Source organism: Carya illinoinensis, chromosome 6 (assembly GCF_018687715.1).
Source record: "Carya illinoinensis cultivar Pawnee chromosome 6, C.illinoinensisPawnee_v1, whole genome shotgun sequence".
NCBI classification, from domain to species: domain Eukaryota; kingdom Viridiplantae; phylum Streptophyta; class Magnoliopsida; order Fagales; family Juglandaceae; genus Carya; species Carya illinoinensis.
In genome coordinates, this window is record NC_056757.1 from 6,849,217 (window position 1) to 6,865,983 (window position 16,767).

The window sequence follows — 16,767 nt, forward strand, 5'->3', positions numbered from 1 at the left end:
TCATCCATAAGTTGCATCTTTTTGCCCACACATATGGGATGGTTCCACCGATGTTATTATTTCGTAGTTCAAGTACTGACAATGTCTGGCTTAAGTTGCAGAAACACTAGCATAGCTAGCCGCTCAAATTGTTATAGGACAAATCAAGCACATCAAGGGAACTTAGATTGCAAAACAATGGTGAGACTTCTCCTGTAAATGTATTATTCCTAACTTTAAAAAAATATGATAGATGGTGGTGGAATCAGAAGCGATCCATGTAGCCTGTTATTTCGGAGGTCAAATAGATATAGATTAGGTCAGGGAAAAACATCATGAGAATTTTCAAAACCCATGAGAAAGTTGTTAGAAAGATATAAAATTTGAATAGATGGTGTAACTAGAGGAATCGAGAATGTTCCTTGTAGGCTGTTATTTTCGAGGTATAAACTATGTAGATTTGGCAAGTGAAGAACATCTTGAGAACTTTCAAAGCCCATGAGAAAGTTGTTATAAAGAAGTAAATCTTTAAGGTTTTCTTTACTTGCATTAAACATCCATTTGGGTTTTATATCTTGAATATTGTTTTCTGATAGATTTAGTTGCACAAGTTTGTTCTGTTTTCGTAGGAGACTCAAGAACTTTGTTAAGTTGAGAGAAGACAACTATAAATATTGTAAACGTGGAAAAGTGTGATTAGAACTATCTTTGTTGAGGCATGACAAATCATCAAATGAGTTCCCTAAGAGGTCCAGACGAGTGAGTTGGGTAAGGTTCCAAAGGGAATTTGGGATCGATACAAAGCAATTGCAATAAGAAATATATAGGACCTCTAAGTAATGAAGGTTTCTAATTGAAGTCAGTAGTTTAGCATAGAAACTTGTTTTACAAAGCAATAAAGCTTGAGAGACAGTGCTAGAATGAAATTCAGGCAACTGACCAGTGAGATTTTCATTTTATCCTATCCAAAAGTCTCATAGTTGTGGTAGCTGAAATATTCGAATTGGAAATTCCCCATACAATCCACAAACTTTTTAGCTTCAGAGTCCTCAAAGAAGACAAATTTGCAAAGCTCTCAGGCACTCTAAACGATATGTTGATTCCACTAAGAAGAATCTCTTCAAGGTAGGTTAGATTTTGGACTAACCTTATTATTAGATTTTCAATAATTAAATCATCATTTTTGGACAGATCAAGAGACAACAACTTGGAGAGGTATGAAACTTTAGAGGGCACTTCTCCTGAAACATGAGACCAGCTAGGATTAAGATATGTCAGCCTTGAAAGATTGTCAATTGTAGATAGGATTTTAGGGCAATTGAAGTCATTATAAGCAAGATTAGAGCTCCAAAGATGAGAAAGACAAAAGAGGCTGTTGTTGGAGTTGATAGAACCATAGAGACAACCGTCACTAAGGTCGAGGCCAATAACATGACCTGTGTGGGGGTCGCACTCAACCCCATCCCATGATGAGCAGTAATATGATCTACCATGCTCTGCTTCTACCCTCCATGATGTAGTCCTAGCTGGACATGAAGTGATAAAGCTAACCTTGAATTGCATTAGAGCTGACCTCTCATCTTGATGACAGAGTGATTGCGGAAAAGACAAAGAGGCCGTGAGTAAAAAAAGGAACAACACTAGGAGATCAGAGAAGAGTGACTGCGGAGAAGACAAAGAGGCCGTGAGTAAAAAAAGGAACAACACTAGGAGATCAGAGAAGAGAGAGCGCAAACAAATAGGCATGGTTTCCAACTAATTTTTTAAGAGTGTTGAGATAGTGAGAGAAGAAATAGTGAAATGCTTTTTTTTATATGGTAAGTAGAGCTCAAGCAATGATGCAAAAGGGAATGGGTAGGAAACTTCATAATTAATTTGTTGTAGAAAAGAAAGAAAACTTGCGATGACTGATGTCAAGGAACAGGTTCTGATATCAGCTAACACTTTTATTTTAATTTTTAATTTAATTCTGATCTTTATTTTTTTATGTGTTCCCCATTGATTGTCATTTTTTTCTCAACAATTTAATACTGGTGGATGGAAAAAGCATCTTCTTACAAGATGATTACCGCATAAGTCAATATTTAATTTTTTTTTTCATCACAAGGAATAGTTTATACGAAGAAAATACGAGGACCCATACATGAAGATCAACATTTCCAAAGTAGTATCCGTGAAAAAAAGAATTGAAACTTGTATTAAAATTGTTTTGGAGGAGAGAAATTTGATATAATAATTCCCTCTATTGGCCGGACTAGCCATTATTTGAAAGCCAAACTGGAAAATAAAAAGCTATTATAGTTTGGATATACTCATAGCTTCTTGGTTTGCAGAGAACTTGAAAATTTACTAAACTAGTTAGCTAGTAAACCATACAAAAATTTTGACATATAATGTTCATATTTTTTAACAAATATATATATATATGTAATATAGGTTTACGTTGAATTCAAAATATAATCTCTTTGCCACTTACGGTCACAAGTTCACGTACATCAACAGCTTAAGCCACACTTTATTTGGGGAGGTTTCTCCTTCCGTCGGAGCAAGTAGAGGCGAGGGATAGATACTTACCCTTTCTAATCTTTAGCTTTTTTTTTAAGAAAAATGCATGGTAGTTGAACCAATAAAAGTAACCGATTAAATTTTTTCTTTTTTCCTTTTATTTTATGTAATAGTTAAGAAAGTGAATATTAATGAATTGATAATTTTTTTATATTTTTTAAAAATATTTAAATATGTTTAAATAATAATTAAAAAATAAATAAATAAAAAAGTGTATTTGCACTTGTCGGTTAAATTCTTGGGTTGAATTCTCGGTCTTTTAAGCACGATACTTGTTTTAATTTTTAGTATTTTTAATTTTTTTTCATAATTTTTAGATTTTTTTAATTTTTTAAGATATTTATTTTTTATTCATTTTAAATTTCTTGTGTTTTTAAAACAGTCTTTAGATTTTGAAACCATTTTTAATTATTGGATTGACATGGAGGTAAATATAGTACCATATATTATCATCCTTTCTCGAGTTAATTATTGCTACTTAATTCTTTCCTAAGGTGTATACAAATTAATTAAACCAATCACGCTTTGCCATCACCCGACAAGTCTTATTAAGAAACCACATCTGCAGTCGATCACAGAGTTAGAGGTATGGACGGTGAAGCTCCGATCCGCATAGTTTTGAAAATGCATGGCCTTACACACAAATCCTATTATTAATGCCTAAGTTTGGATAACAACCTGGAAGGGACTAAGGAATTATTCCTGGCCTACGATGGTGATTTGAGCCTCAATACAATGCTCTTTACGTTCATTCATAATTAATATAAATAATCAAATAAAAATAAATAAATAGAGACACAGATATTTACGTTGTTTGGTACAAAAGCATACATCCATAGGTTGTTTGAGGTCAAAATTTGCTATGATAGATGATTTTATAATCTCTCATTGCCTCATATATCGCCCAATACAATAGAGAAATTTAGGGTTTCAGAAGGTTGAATACGACGCCTCCCTTGAGAGAGATATGATGGAGTCACTATGTGTAGTGAGTTTGTATGTAAAGAGCTTGTGTAGAGTTTATTAGATTTGTGGAGATTTCTTCCTTATATAGAGGTCTATTTTTTTGGAGTGATTGAGTCCAACTTGCCTTGTGAAGTCTTTTCCTTTTAGGATTCTGAGCCAACTGCTATTAGTTTATCTTTTCCTTACTTTATCTCTTCCCTTATTATTAATGATGGATTTTCAATAGGTTAGGCCCAGTCAATTTTGTCCCTAACACCTAGATTACCATCAAATGAATTGTTTGGAAACAATTTTAAATTGATTTCCATGCAGTGTGAGACCTGTGGGAAGATTGTTGAACAAGTTGTTTGGAAAGTAAAGTTGGATTAGTTGTAGGATATTTCTCCAAACAACTTGTTTTGAGAAAGGTCCAATGATTCTATTTCTGTCGAGTTCTTCAATATTAATGATAGAATATGACTGGAGAGAGCATTGTTCGAGAAAAAAAGAATATGTAGTCAAATAGATGGTGATGGAATTGGGAGAGAGGGGTCTTTGTAAGCTATTATTCTCAAGGTCTAACTCTTGTAGATTAGGTTTGGAAAAAACTATCTTGTAAATTTTTAAATTTCGTGTGAAAGGTGGTAGAAAGATATAAATCTCAAATAGATGGTAGAACTAGAGGTATTGAGAATGGTCATTATAGACTACTATTCTCAAGGTCAGACTAGGTAAGAGCATCTAAAAATTTCCAAAGCCCATGATAGACTTATTATAATATATAAATATATATATTCTGAATAGATGGAAGAATTGGACAAATTGGAAGCAATCCTTTTAGCTTGTTGTTGTCAAGGTATAACCTTTATAGATTTGGATATGGAAGAACAACTCTAAGAATCTTTAACGCTTTTGACGAAGTAGAGGGAGAAATAAATATCGAATAGATGGTAGAACCGGAGGAACTTAGAGTGGTCCTTGTAATCTATTGTTTTCAAGTGTATACTATATAAAATCACCACTAATCTAAAAAAGTTAAGCTAATATGAAGAGGTATATTTTATTATTTATTTTATATAAAATTCTATACACCATACTATCATCCTACTTGCATCCTATTAAAGAAGATGTGATGCATTTATCACTATTGAATGATCATTTATTGCATACTTCTTTATCATCAAATAGTGATAAATGCACCACATCATATATAATGCGATATAAGTGAGACGGTGATATGGTATATAGCATTACTCATTTGAGAAAGTTGAAAGAAAATATTGTAGCTTCTTTACTTGCTTTACATATTAATTGGGTATTTTACATTGAAGATTGTTATGGATAGATCTAGCTTTACCAATTTTTCCTTGTTTCAGAGGAAATACGGAAACTTTGTTAAGTTGAGATAACTCAAAAATAAAATTTGTAAATGTGGAATTGCATTAGTAGATTAGGCTAATTTGGTGAGGCATGACACATCGTTAAATCAATTGTCCAAAAGGTTCAGATAAGTGTGTTGAATAAGGATAAAAAGCCAATTTGAGATAATTAGTCTGCAAAAGATTGAAAGAATTAAGGTTTCCAATTGAAGCATGCATGTAACTTAGCAGAGAACTCGTGTAAAATCCATGCAAAAATTCTCTACAACCTCATAATGCAATGCATTGTGGCCAAAAGCCAAAAATAAAAAAAAAAAGTGTCATACAGAACTTTCTTTTGATAGTCGTAGTTGTCCATAACGTTAAAGGGACGCTTATTTTCCTTTAAAAAAGAAGAAAAAAACTATGAATTAAAAACTACCAATAAAATTTTATAAAAAATAAAAATAAAGTCAACAAGCAGAGGATAAGAAGAGGAGAAGACTTGCAAAGTTCATAATGTGTTTTAGAAGGTAAAGACCATGGGAGACTTGCATTAATTAATTAATCATGATATTTCAACGTTTCTTCTAAGCTATATATATATATATAAACAAAATAGCATCAATAATGTTGACATTGATCTATAAAAAAATATTATTGTATGTTAATTGATAAATATTTTAGCCACAAAGAGATTTGAAAAAAATAAATTTACAAATTAATTTGGTTTACTAGGCTATATTAGATTATAAATTTATTTTTATTGTAAAATAAATTTAGCATATTATATAAAATTATGTCAATTTGTGGGTTTAATTTTATAAAATTTCTTTGTGAGCATAGCGCTTCTATGCCCGAGGACCATAAAATAATATTTACCCTATATCAACGACATAAATCCTCGTAATAATAAATATAACATAAATTCTTGTAATAATAATAGTAATCATAGACATGTGAAAATGCATGAACAATTATTTATATATATATATATATATATATATGTATGTGTGTGTGTGTGATTTTAAATTTAAAAATAGATTCTAGAGCATTAACATTTTCAAGTTCTAAAGAAACGATGACTGACTTGTAGAAAAAGAGTCTCGAATCAAGTTATTCATTTACTGCTTTTCAAATTAATCATTGCCAGCTCCCACATGAAATTAAAGAATACAATTAAAACTACAAAAAACATTGCAAATGGGAGAGAATATGAAGTCAAAATTATCTACCGAATGAACCATTGTTTTCAAAAACAAAGGCCAAAAAACATTGATGATCTGTACATGAGAACATTTTGTTTTACAAGGAATTATAAACTTGGCAACTAGCTGCATATTGGGCACTCTTTGCTTCTTTGAGACCTAAAAGAATAAAAATGTTCATTAAAACTAAACCCATGGAATTCTTTCTTTTTAATCCTAAATGCATCATCTTTTTGCAACCTTAATCACGTTGCTCCTGTTATCCTATATATATTGATTAGATTATAAAGCTTGATAACCTTGGTGACTTGAGTATAGAGATAGAAGATTAAACTCAAATATTGTGGTTGAAATGTGTTCATTTTTTTCCCTTTGAAAATCAGAAATACAGTATATTATGACATCCGTGAAGCGTGCAGAGAGTACACAAAAGTGACTGTATATAGCATTACACATAAACTATTCTAGATCCTATTATTATTATTATTTTATTAATTCCAGGACCTATTCATAAATAAATAACATAAAAAAATAAAATAAAAACGTATAGAGCTATTTTTAAAAAAATAGTGAAATATAGGGGGATACGATAAAGAGGAGAGTAGAACAAACGTTGGACAGAAGTCCAAAAGTCAGTGCACGAGTTTAGACTAACCACTAATGGATGGACGTCCATTTGATCATGGAATGTAGACAGTTTGTTAAATAACAAAAACATGTAAAAGTGTTTAAAACCCCTTCAGAAGATATATCAGCATCTTATATGGCCTGCAATTCCACATCATAAACAGAAACGAAGTGCAGGCTAGAAAAAGCTACAATATCATAAGATCATTGATTGATTTAGGCTAGAGAGTTACAAGTGGAGTATTATCCTTGGAGTCCTCCTGATCACCTAATCTAAATGGTGTAAACACGCTTACCCTCTGATTAGTTTGCAATAACAACATTCTTCCCAATTTTGACCTTTTTGTCAATCAATGATGCTCTCTGTACATTCTAATAAGTGAGGTGAATTGCTTGAAAGGATAAATGTAAGTAGCACTTAAATAATATTTCAAAATTATAGGCCATCCTAGCATCAAACTAACTTATTGAGACCCATATTGCAGTGTGTTTTAAGTCTCAACAATTGACTACATGTTCAATTCTACAAAATGCCATTGTACGTGCAAATTGGACAAGAATTTGGGATGTTAATGCAAAAGTCTATCCCATCCTCGTATTTCGTGATGCATGTGCAACTCTTACAATGATGCTTTTTGAAATGGTTTGATTCTGCATCTGATAGAAGTTGAAAGGTTTGATTATGTTAGTATTGACCTCTATTAGTGAAGTCCTTCCTCATCACTAGATTCAAGCTCATGCTCTTCTTGCTGAGAGGTCTTCCCACACAAACTTCCACTAGAATCCTCTAAATGGATAGATTTGAAGATTTCGAGCATGTGTTGAGGGAAGAAAAATACAAGCAACATAAAAATAACAAAATGAAATGATGCAGAGAAGCTTGCTTTCTTCTATTTCCCATTGAGAACATTGAAAAAAAGAATTACTATTGCTACTATTATTTAACTGATTCGATTACATCAAGCTTTCATTATCCAATCACTTCATCCTCATGAGGTTTGCATAATTAGCTAAACAAGTATAAATTTATCAATTGCAGTTGTTAAGATGTGAAGATCAAAACTCACTATTTTGGAGATTTCTGAAGAGGGTGAACTTGTTCACATAAGAGAACTTGGGACACAAGGCATGCCACCTTACTACCTAATTCCATATCCTTTTCTTTTTGTTGCCCAGATGACTAACACAAGAGGGGGGTGAATTGAGTTGTATTAAAAAAATAACAATTATAAATCAAATATATAATATAAAATATAAACAAAATATGAAATAACAATAAATATAAAGAGTAAGGGTAAGAGAGAAGCAAACTCAGTATGTTAACGAGGTTCGGCCCCACTGCCTACGTCCTCGCCTCAAGCTACCCCTTGAGGATTCCCAAATTCACTATTCAACCTCCTTCAGGTGGAGATAGAAACCTATTACACCTTAGAACAACACCGCTACAAAGGATCCGTATAGAACACCCTCTACACTTGCAATCATCTTACACGTGGTGATTTGAACTATTCCCCGTGTAGAATACTTTCTACACGCACAAGGGTTATACACACCTTTTTTCTGATACAAAAGCTGATAGTGGGTAGGTTATCAAAAAACACTCCTCAATGAGTGAAATAAGAACAATACAGCGCAAACTATATCTCTCAAAATGAATAAGGATTAAGGATCAATGCTTAGAGAAGAGAGAATGAAAGCTTTGAATGAATGTTGTATGCTCTTGGTGTTGTAAATGTGAAGCTCTCAAATGATCTATTTATAGGCATATGAGACTTCATATTCAAATTTAAAAATATTCACATGTCAAAGACAACATCATTCACTTTTTCAAAAAATTCAAATAAAAGGTTCTTCTTTTTCAATTGTCAAAGACAACATCATTCATTTTTTCAAAATCTTCAAACCTAATCTTTTACTTTTGACATATGACAAAAGGAGCACACTTTACTTTTCAAATATTTCAAACCTAATCTTTTACTTTTTGCATATGACAAAAGGAGCACACTTTACTTTTCAAATTTTTCAAACAAAATCATCTACCTTTTGTATAAGTCTAAAAAAGCATCAATCACCTTTGAAAAAATTCAAATAAAACATGCACATGTGAAAGATGACAATCAATCATCTTTGATATTTTCAAAGTTCAACCCTTTAATCAAGGTATGCACATGTGAAAGATGACAATCAATCATCTTTCAAAATTTTCAAATTTAATTTTCAAAATATTCATGCACATGTGGAAAATGTATTTTAATGCTTTATGATAAAATATTAATTTTGAGCATTAATCCTAATTTCGAATTTTAAGAGATTTACAACATTACTCTATAACTTTAATGTGAACTTGTTTCCTTCTTACTCATGCTTGGTTCTTTGATGTGCTTGATTTCATTGTGTGAACAACTTGAGCTTGAAACTCCTTTATTCTTTGAATTCATTTGTTATCATCAAAATCCATGTGTAGATTTATAATCACATGAAACTTGAAACCTTGAGTTTAACACTTTTCCACCACCATGACCAATTTTCTAGTCGTGAAGGCTTCGTCCTCATATAACACTATATTAGGACGACCATCACTCAACAATCTTAGGGCAGTTACATCTACATACTACCTTGAGATGAAATTCCCAACGGATGGCAGGGCAAGAGATCGAGATGCATGTGGTGAGTAGGCTCTAGCACGAGAATGTTATGTAAAAGAGTTGAAGAGCAATAAGGCGAGGTATGTACCATTGTAAGTGACAACGAGCAAGTAGCTCAAGAGGGTGGCCATAATACGCTACAACTGCCTTTACCCCTACCCCTAGCAATTTCTTTAGAAAGGGGCGTGCAGGTTAGGGACGAGCAGAATTTACAACAAATGGAGCCAATGAACCTCTGGAGATTGTGAAGTTGTATCTTGACCGCCCAATGCCACAATGCGGATCGGAACCCAAGTCCCCCCAAAAGACCGAGAAGCCCAAAAGCAATTGCTAGTAGAGCATCAAGACGTATTCGCCTAGAGTCATAAAGATATGCCAGGAATCGACAGCAGTGTTATTGAACACCACCTCTGTGTAGACCCCTCGCACAAGCAAGTACACCAAAAAAGGAGATCATTTAGTATTGAAAAATACGCAGCCATCACCGACGAAGTATAATGCTTGCTTGCCGTTGGTTTCATAAGGGAGGCTCATTACCCTGAGTGGCTATCCAAAGTTGTCCTCGTGAAAAAAGCAAATGGGAAATGGATAATGTGCATACACTTCAACAACTTGAACAAAGCATGCCCAAATGATAACTTCCCCCTACCACAGATTGACGTCATCGTAGATGCTACCGTGAGGTACAAGATGTTGAGCTTCATGGACACCCTACTCATGCTATAATCAAGTCTGAATGCACCCAATGGACGAGGAGAAGACGTCATTCATCACAGATCGTGGGTTGTATTCCTACCAGATTATGCCATTCAGCCTGAAGAACGTGGGAGCAACCTACCAGAGGTTGGTCAACTGAACATTTAAAGACCAGATAAGACGGTCAATGGAAGTTTATGTGGACGATTTGTTGGTAAAAAGCAATGAGCCTATCAAACAGCTGGCTAACCTTTGGAAGGCATTGACAATTTTGCGACAGTACAAAATAAAGTTAAATTCATCAAAGTGTGTGTTTGGGGTTGGGTCAGGTACATTCTTAGGTTTCATTGTGTCTGAAAGAGGAATTGAAGCCTCTCCCGAAAAGATTCATATGATTCTGAACATGAAGCCACCGAAAAGCTTAAATAACACTCAGCGCCTTGCGAGAAAGGGAGCCACCCTGAGCAGTTTCATCTCCAGGTTGACGAACAAATGCCTTCCCTTCTTTAGGGTGTTACACAAAATATACCCTTGGAATGAGGAGTGTGACATAACCTTTGAGAAGCTAAAGCAACACTTGGCCAGCCCACCACTCCTGAAGCAACCAGTAAAGGGTGATGTACTCTATCCATATTTGGCGGTATCCCCCCATGCTGTTTCAGCTGTCCTAGTCAAAAAAGAAGGAGCCGCTCAATTACCTGTATACTACATAAGCCGAGTCTTGAGAGGAGCAGAAATAAGGTACCCACGAGTGGAGACGCTAGCCTTCGCCTCTGTGACAACGGCCAGGAGGCTGTGCCCATACTTTCAAGCCCACACAATCAAGGTACTCACAGAAAAGCCCGTTGGCAAAGGTGTTGCAGAGGCCAAACAACTCAAGAGGTTAGTAGGATTGTCGATTGAACTAAGAAAATGTGATATAGAGTATCTACCAAGGAAGGTGGTGAAATGGCAAACATTGGCATATTTCATTGCCGAATTCTCAAGTTTCCTGCCAGAAACAATTGTCACCCCAAAGGAAAACCATGGGTTCTCTTTATAGATGACTCTTCCTATCAGGCAGGAAGATGGGTAGGAATCCACATAATTAATAATGAAGTCTAGGTGTACCGTTACATGGCAACCCTCACGTTCAAGATGAACAACAATGAAGTAGAGTACGAGGCGCTAGTGACAGGACTTTTGGTGGCCACAGCATTGGGGGCAATTGAGGTAGATGTAAAGTCAAACTTGCAGGTGGTAATCAACCATGTATTGGGAATGCATGCTACTAAATGGGAGAAGTTGAAGAAGTATTTAGCTCTAGTCTGGGAGGCTCCCGACCGGTTCTCATATTTTAACATTTCTCAAGTGCCTAGGGAAGACAACATAGTGGCAGACAGATTTGTACACACAACATCAAGGATTGGGGACACACCTCTCCCCTGAGAGGTCGAGAAGAAAGTAATTGAAGTCTCTACAATAAGATCGGAGGTGTGCATTATAAGCAGTAGCAGTCCCAAGTGGGCCAGTGATGTCATCAGGTACCTGAACACAGGCGAACTCCCGAAAGGAAAGGAAGAAGCAAGGAAGACAAGAAGTGTTAAATGAGTATGTAATTAGCCCTATTAGAAAAATAACAATGATTCCATAGTCATAGGGTAAATAGAAAATTTCCACTTTTGTTATTATTATTTTCATCATTATCGCTTATGAAAGTGTTAAATAATGATGGAATAAGATCTTTGGAGTCTAAATAAATACAATTATTAGAATTTAAAAAAGAGAAATACTTTAACCATAAAGAGATTCATAAAAATAAACTTATAAATTGACGTGATTTTATGTGATATATAAAATTGTAAAACTATTTTTTATTGTAAAGTATATTTAACGTAACATTTGAGGTAGGGGTGTACAGAAACCAAGAGAACCAGCTGGAACTGACGGGAACCGGCCGCCTGAGTCAGGTACTGACTAGAACCAGTGGAAAACCAGTCAGGATGCGGTGGGAATTTGAAGAAACCGACACCGGTCCGATTTGGTCGCGGTTTGAACCAAGTTCAAATTGGTGAATCAACCGATATAATATTTATATTTTATTTGATATATTTTAAGTGAAACGATGCCAACGACATCGTTTTACTCCTATCATTTGGAAAAAAAATTACAGATGAAACGACGCTATTTGGTTTAATAAACCAAATGGTGTCATTGGAATTAGGGTTCGAATACACCCCTCCCATCCTCTTCTCTCTCTCTCTCTCTCTCTCTCTCTCTCTCTCGGTACGGCTGCAAGTCTGTAATCGTGAGTCCGTGATGATTGTATTCAAGTCTGTGAGTCTCTCTCTTTGTTCCTCCATGAGTTGAGTTTCTCTTCATGACTTTGTGTTTGTATTTGTAACTTTGTAAATATGTGATGAATGATGATTGTGTTTGAGTGTTTGAATCTGTTTGTAACTTTTTTTGCATTTGAGTGAATCTTTGTTTCTCTGTTCTCATTTCTCTCTCTTTCTCTCTCATATCGTGCCACCAACGACACCGACAAACTGACCAGAAGAAAAATGAGATCGAGGTTGACGGTTTCCTTCCCCTTCATCGGCTGGTTTCGGTCTAGATAATCACACATTTTACTTACAATTCTGCTACAGGTACCCGTTGCGTACCCGCTGACGTGGCTTAATGCCACGTCAACCAATATTAAAAAAAAAATAAAAATAAAAACGCAAGACCTGTTTTCGTGCGAAACCCATTTCAAATTGAGATTTCCTGCATCTTGACGTTGCGAAAATAGGTCTTGCAAAAGCGATTGTTCAGCAAAACCAGGTCTTCCGAAAGCAATTGTTCAGCAAGGGAAGAAATTTCCTGCACCTTCGCACTTTCATCTTCGTCGATTCACGCTGCAAAAACACCCATTTGAAACCGAAAGCAGGTCGTGCGAAACCGATTGTTCAGCTCCTTGAAGAAATTTCCTGCACCTTCGCACTTTCATCTTCGTCGATTCCAGAAGCTTTGCGTCCATTGTTGAGGTACGCGCTTAGAACTTCCTCTTCCTACTGTTTAGAACTTCATCTTCTTTTGCATTTCGAGAATCCCAGTAGATTGTTGATAAATGTGGGTTTGGAAAATGTTGAACTCGAGGATGCCGTTTGAGTGTGGTCTGTATTGATTTCATATTCTGAAAATCACCTTATTTGTGTTTGGGTCTCTGTACAAAATCCCAGTGGGTCTCACGTTTGGGTCAAATTTGATTTCATGTTGAAAATCCTCTATACTTCTTATATCAAGTTTGTTGAATGGAGAAATTATATGCACATTATGCCGGCGTGAGTCTGTGACTCAGGCTATTCGCCATTCTTGGTCGATGTCAAGACCCGTTTATTTTGGAATGGAGTTGAAGTGAGAATTCCATAATTTCTTAACAAAAATGCCATTTTTCTTGTTTTAAGTTTTCATTTAAAATAAAATAAAAATCTAAAATAATGGTGGCCGACCACTCATCACCACCTATCAAAGCCTTTCAGAAGGCAGTCCGGTCACCCCATGGCCACCCTCATCCATTATGGCTACTGCTAGAGGGGCAACAGGGTTGCCTTGACCACCCACAAACTGATTTTTATAAATTTATATTAATGTCTTTGTGATACTAGTTTCTCTCATATTTGAGCGGAATTAAGGACAATTACTCTTGTCCGAGAATGGTAATAACTATTCTTTCTCTTGAAATTAAAGATAACCAATCAAAAGAAGGGTTATATAATTGGGTCAACGAATGAGGCCATTGACAAGAAAGAAATGTTAGGAGACTTCAATGGATATTCCCAACAAACCAACATATAAATGATAATTGAGTTGATAATAAAACCTCATCAGTTTAGTTAAAGCTCATTTATAGTTGTGGAGACTCGATTGCTAGAGAGAAGTAATATTACATAAATAAAATACTTCATGCTGGTTTATGGAAAATGTACCAAAATAATTAAATGTATTAATTGAATTCAATAGTTTTTGCTATGTTAAAACTTCGAATTACTAGTAATTTCAAGTGTTGTTGTTGGCTTCATATCTATCTACTTTTGTGGAATTTTACAGTTCATCTCTTCTCATCATGGAAAAAGGGGAAGAACACTCATCTCCCCTAACACCTTCTAGCTCAAATCTCCCAACCACGGTGTGTTATATTTTTAGTTAATTTGTTGGACTATGTTGGGTTGATATCCATGGATTTTGTACATGAATAACTTGTGTAATAACATGTTAGGGCATACCGTCAACTTCTCTAACATTCAGAAATTACATGCACATGCACGGTTACTATGGAGAACTTCCTACGTGGTCACCAGGTCTAATGCAACAGCCAGATGACTACCAATATCCATCCAATATTCAAGAGGTGATACAATTGCTATTCTTGAACTTTTGTCAAAATTTAGTTTTACTTTTAATATTAATGTCATATGTTATTAAAAAATTGTCCCTTTTCTTTTAGTACGATGCTGGTTACCCAACTACTGTTATGACTACTGGATCCGCGGCAAACGAAAGATTAACTGATATAGAAGACTTGTCTCCCGAAACTGATATCCCATGTACCTTTGCTAGAGTTGGAGAAAGTGGAAAAGATAGAGCAGATTGTATGGAAACTGAGGATGTTGTTGGTGTTTCAGCTCAGTTAGATGATGGATTTGATGGTGACACGATTGAGGAGCCGAGGTCAAAGATGGGGTTTAATTCTTTTGAAGAAGTAATGACTTATTACAAGCAGTATGCTAAGAAAAAAGGGTTTGGAGTGATGACAAGAAGGACTGAGAAGGGAGATGATGGGACTGTTCGGTATGCCACCCTCGGGTGTGCCCGTGGTGGGAAAGCCCGTAATAGGACGTTGAATGTTGTCAGGCCACGTCCGACAGGAAAAACGGAGTGTAAGGCGAAGATTAACGTCTTAAAAGTTGACGAAAAGTATCAGTTGACAACAGTTAATAACATTCATAACCACGACCTCAGTCCAAAAAAAGCCCGCTTCTTTCGATGTAATAGAGAAGTTTTAGAGTCCGTAAAAAGAGTCTTAGATACAAATGATCTGGCTGGTATCCGAATGAATAAGAGCTTCGGATCTCTTGTAGTTGGCGCGGGAGGTTTCGAGAACCTCCCGTTTTTGGAAAAGGATTGTCGGAATTACATCGATAAGGCCCGACATTTACGACTTGGCACTGGTGGTGCTGGAGCGCTTCAGGAATATTTTTTGCGGATGCAATACAAGAATCCTGGGTTCTTTGCGTCCATGGACTTAGATGACGACGGGAGGTTAAAGAATGTCTTCTGGGCAGACCCCCGTAGTAGGGCAGCCTATGAAGATTTCGGTGATGTGGTTACATTCAACACCACATATCTAACGAATAGATATGGGATGCCATTCGCACCATTTGTTGGTGTAAACCACCACGGCCAGTCAATTCTTTTGGGGGCTGGATTGATTTCCAGTGAGGATACGGCAACGTTTGTGTGGTTATTCAAGACCTGGTTACAGTGTATGGATGGTATAGCTCCTAGAGCTATTATCACTGATCAGGATAGAGCAATGAAGAATGCTATTGCTCTTGTCTTTCCACAAACTCGACGTCGATTTTGTTTATGGCATATCCTGAAAAAAGTCTCGGAAAAGCTTTCCTCCTATTCTGCCTACAAAAGTGGGATGAAAAATGCTTTGATGAAATGCGTGTATAACACCCAAAATGTTGAAGAGTTTGAAAGCACTTGGGAGCAGTTAATCACCACTTACAAATTGGAGGAGAATAGTTGGCTGAAAAGTTTATACACTGAGCGTCAGCATTGGGTACCGGCCTTCTTGAAAGATTCTTTCTGGGCAGGAATGAGTACAATGCAGCGGAGTGAGAGCATGAATGCTTTCTTTGATGGTTATGTTCACGCGAAGACAAACTTGAAAGAGTTTGTTGACCAGTTTGACAACGCATTGAAGAAGAAAATTGAGAATGAAAATAACGCAGACTTTCACTCATTTAACGTCACAATTCCGTGCATATCTAGATCTCCGATCGAGAAGAAGTTTCAAGAAGTATACACGAATGCAAAATTCAGGGAAGTTCAGCGAGAACTGCAGTGTCTTATAGATTTGGCCCCAGAGTTACTTAAGAGAGATGGTGGTCTAAAGACGTATCATGTAGAGGATGAAGTTCATGTGGAAGACTTCACTAAGCTAGTTACATATTCAGTGGACTTCAGTGACGTGGATACAGTTGCAAAGTGTTCGTGTGGGCTATTTCAGATGAGGGGCATATTGTGCAGGCATATTTTGGTTGTATTTAAGTCTAATGGTATAAAAGATTTGCCAAATCAGTATATTTTGGACAGATGGAGGAAGGACATTAAGAGGAGGTACACGTTAATTGACAGCAGCTATGACGCACGGGCTCAGCGAGCAGATGCTAACAGATATTCCACTTTGTTGAATATCTATTATAAGATGATTACTTACGCTGCGAGTTTAAAAAAACATACCGAGGATGCAACACAAAAGTTGGAGGAGATGATTGAGTTATATAGTGAGAACCAAGAACCTCCATCAAGAACATGCACAGGTTCCAATGTTATTCCTTCGATACCGGAGACAGCTACATGTGCGGGTTCACAGAAAGTACTCAGTCCGCTAGTAGTAAGAGGGAAAGGCAGACCACCATCTCTGAGGAGAGCATCGATAATGGAAAAAGTGGCGCGGAAAGTTAAATCAAAGGCGAAGAATGCAGCAGT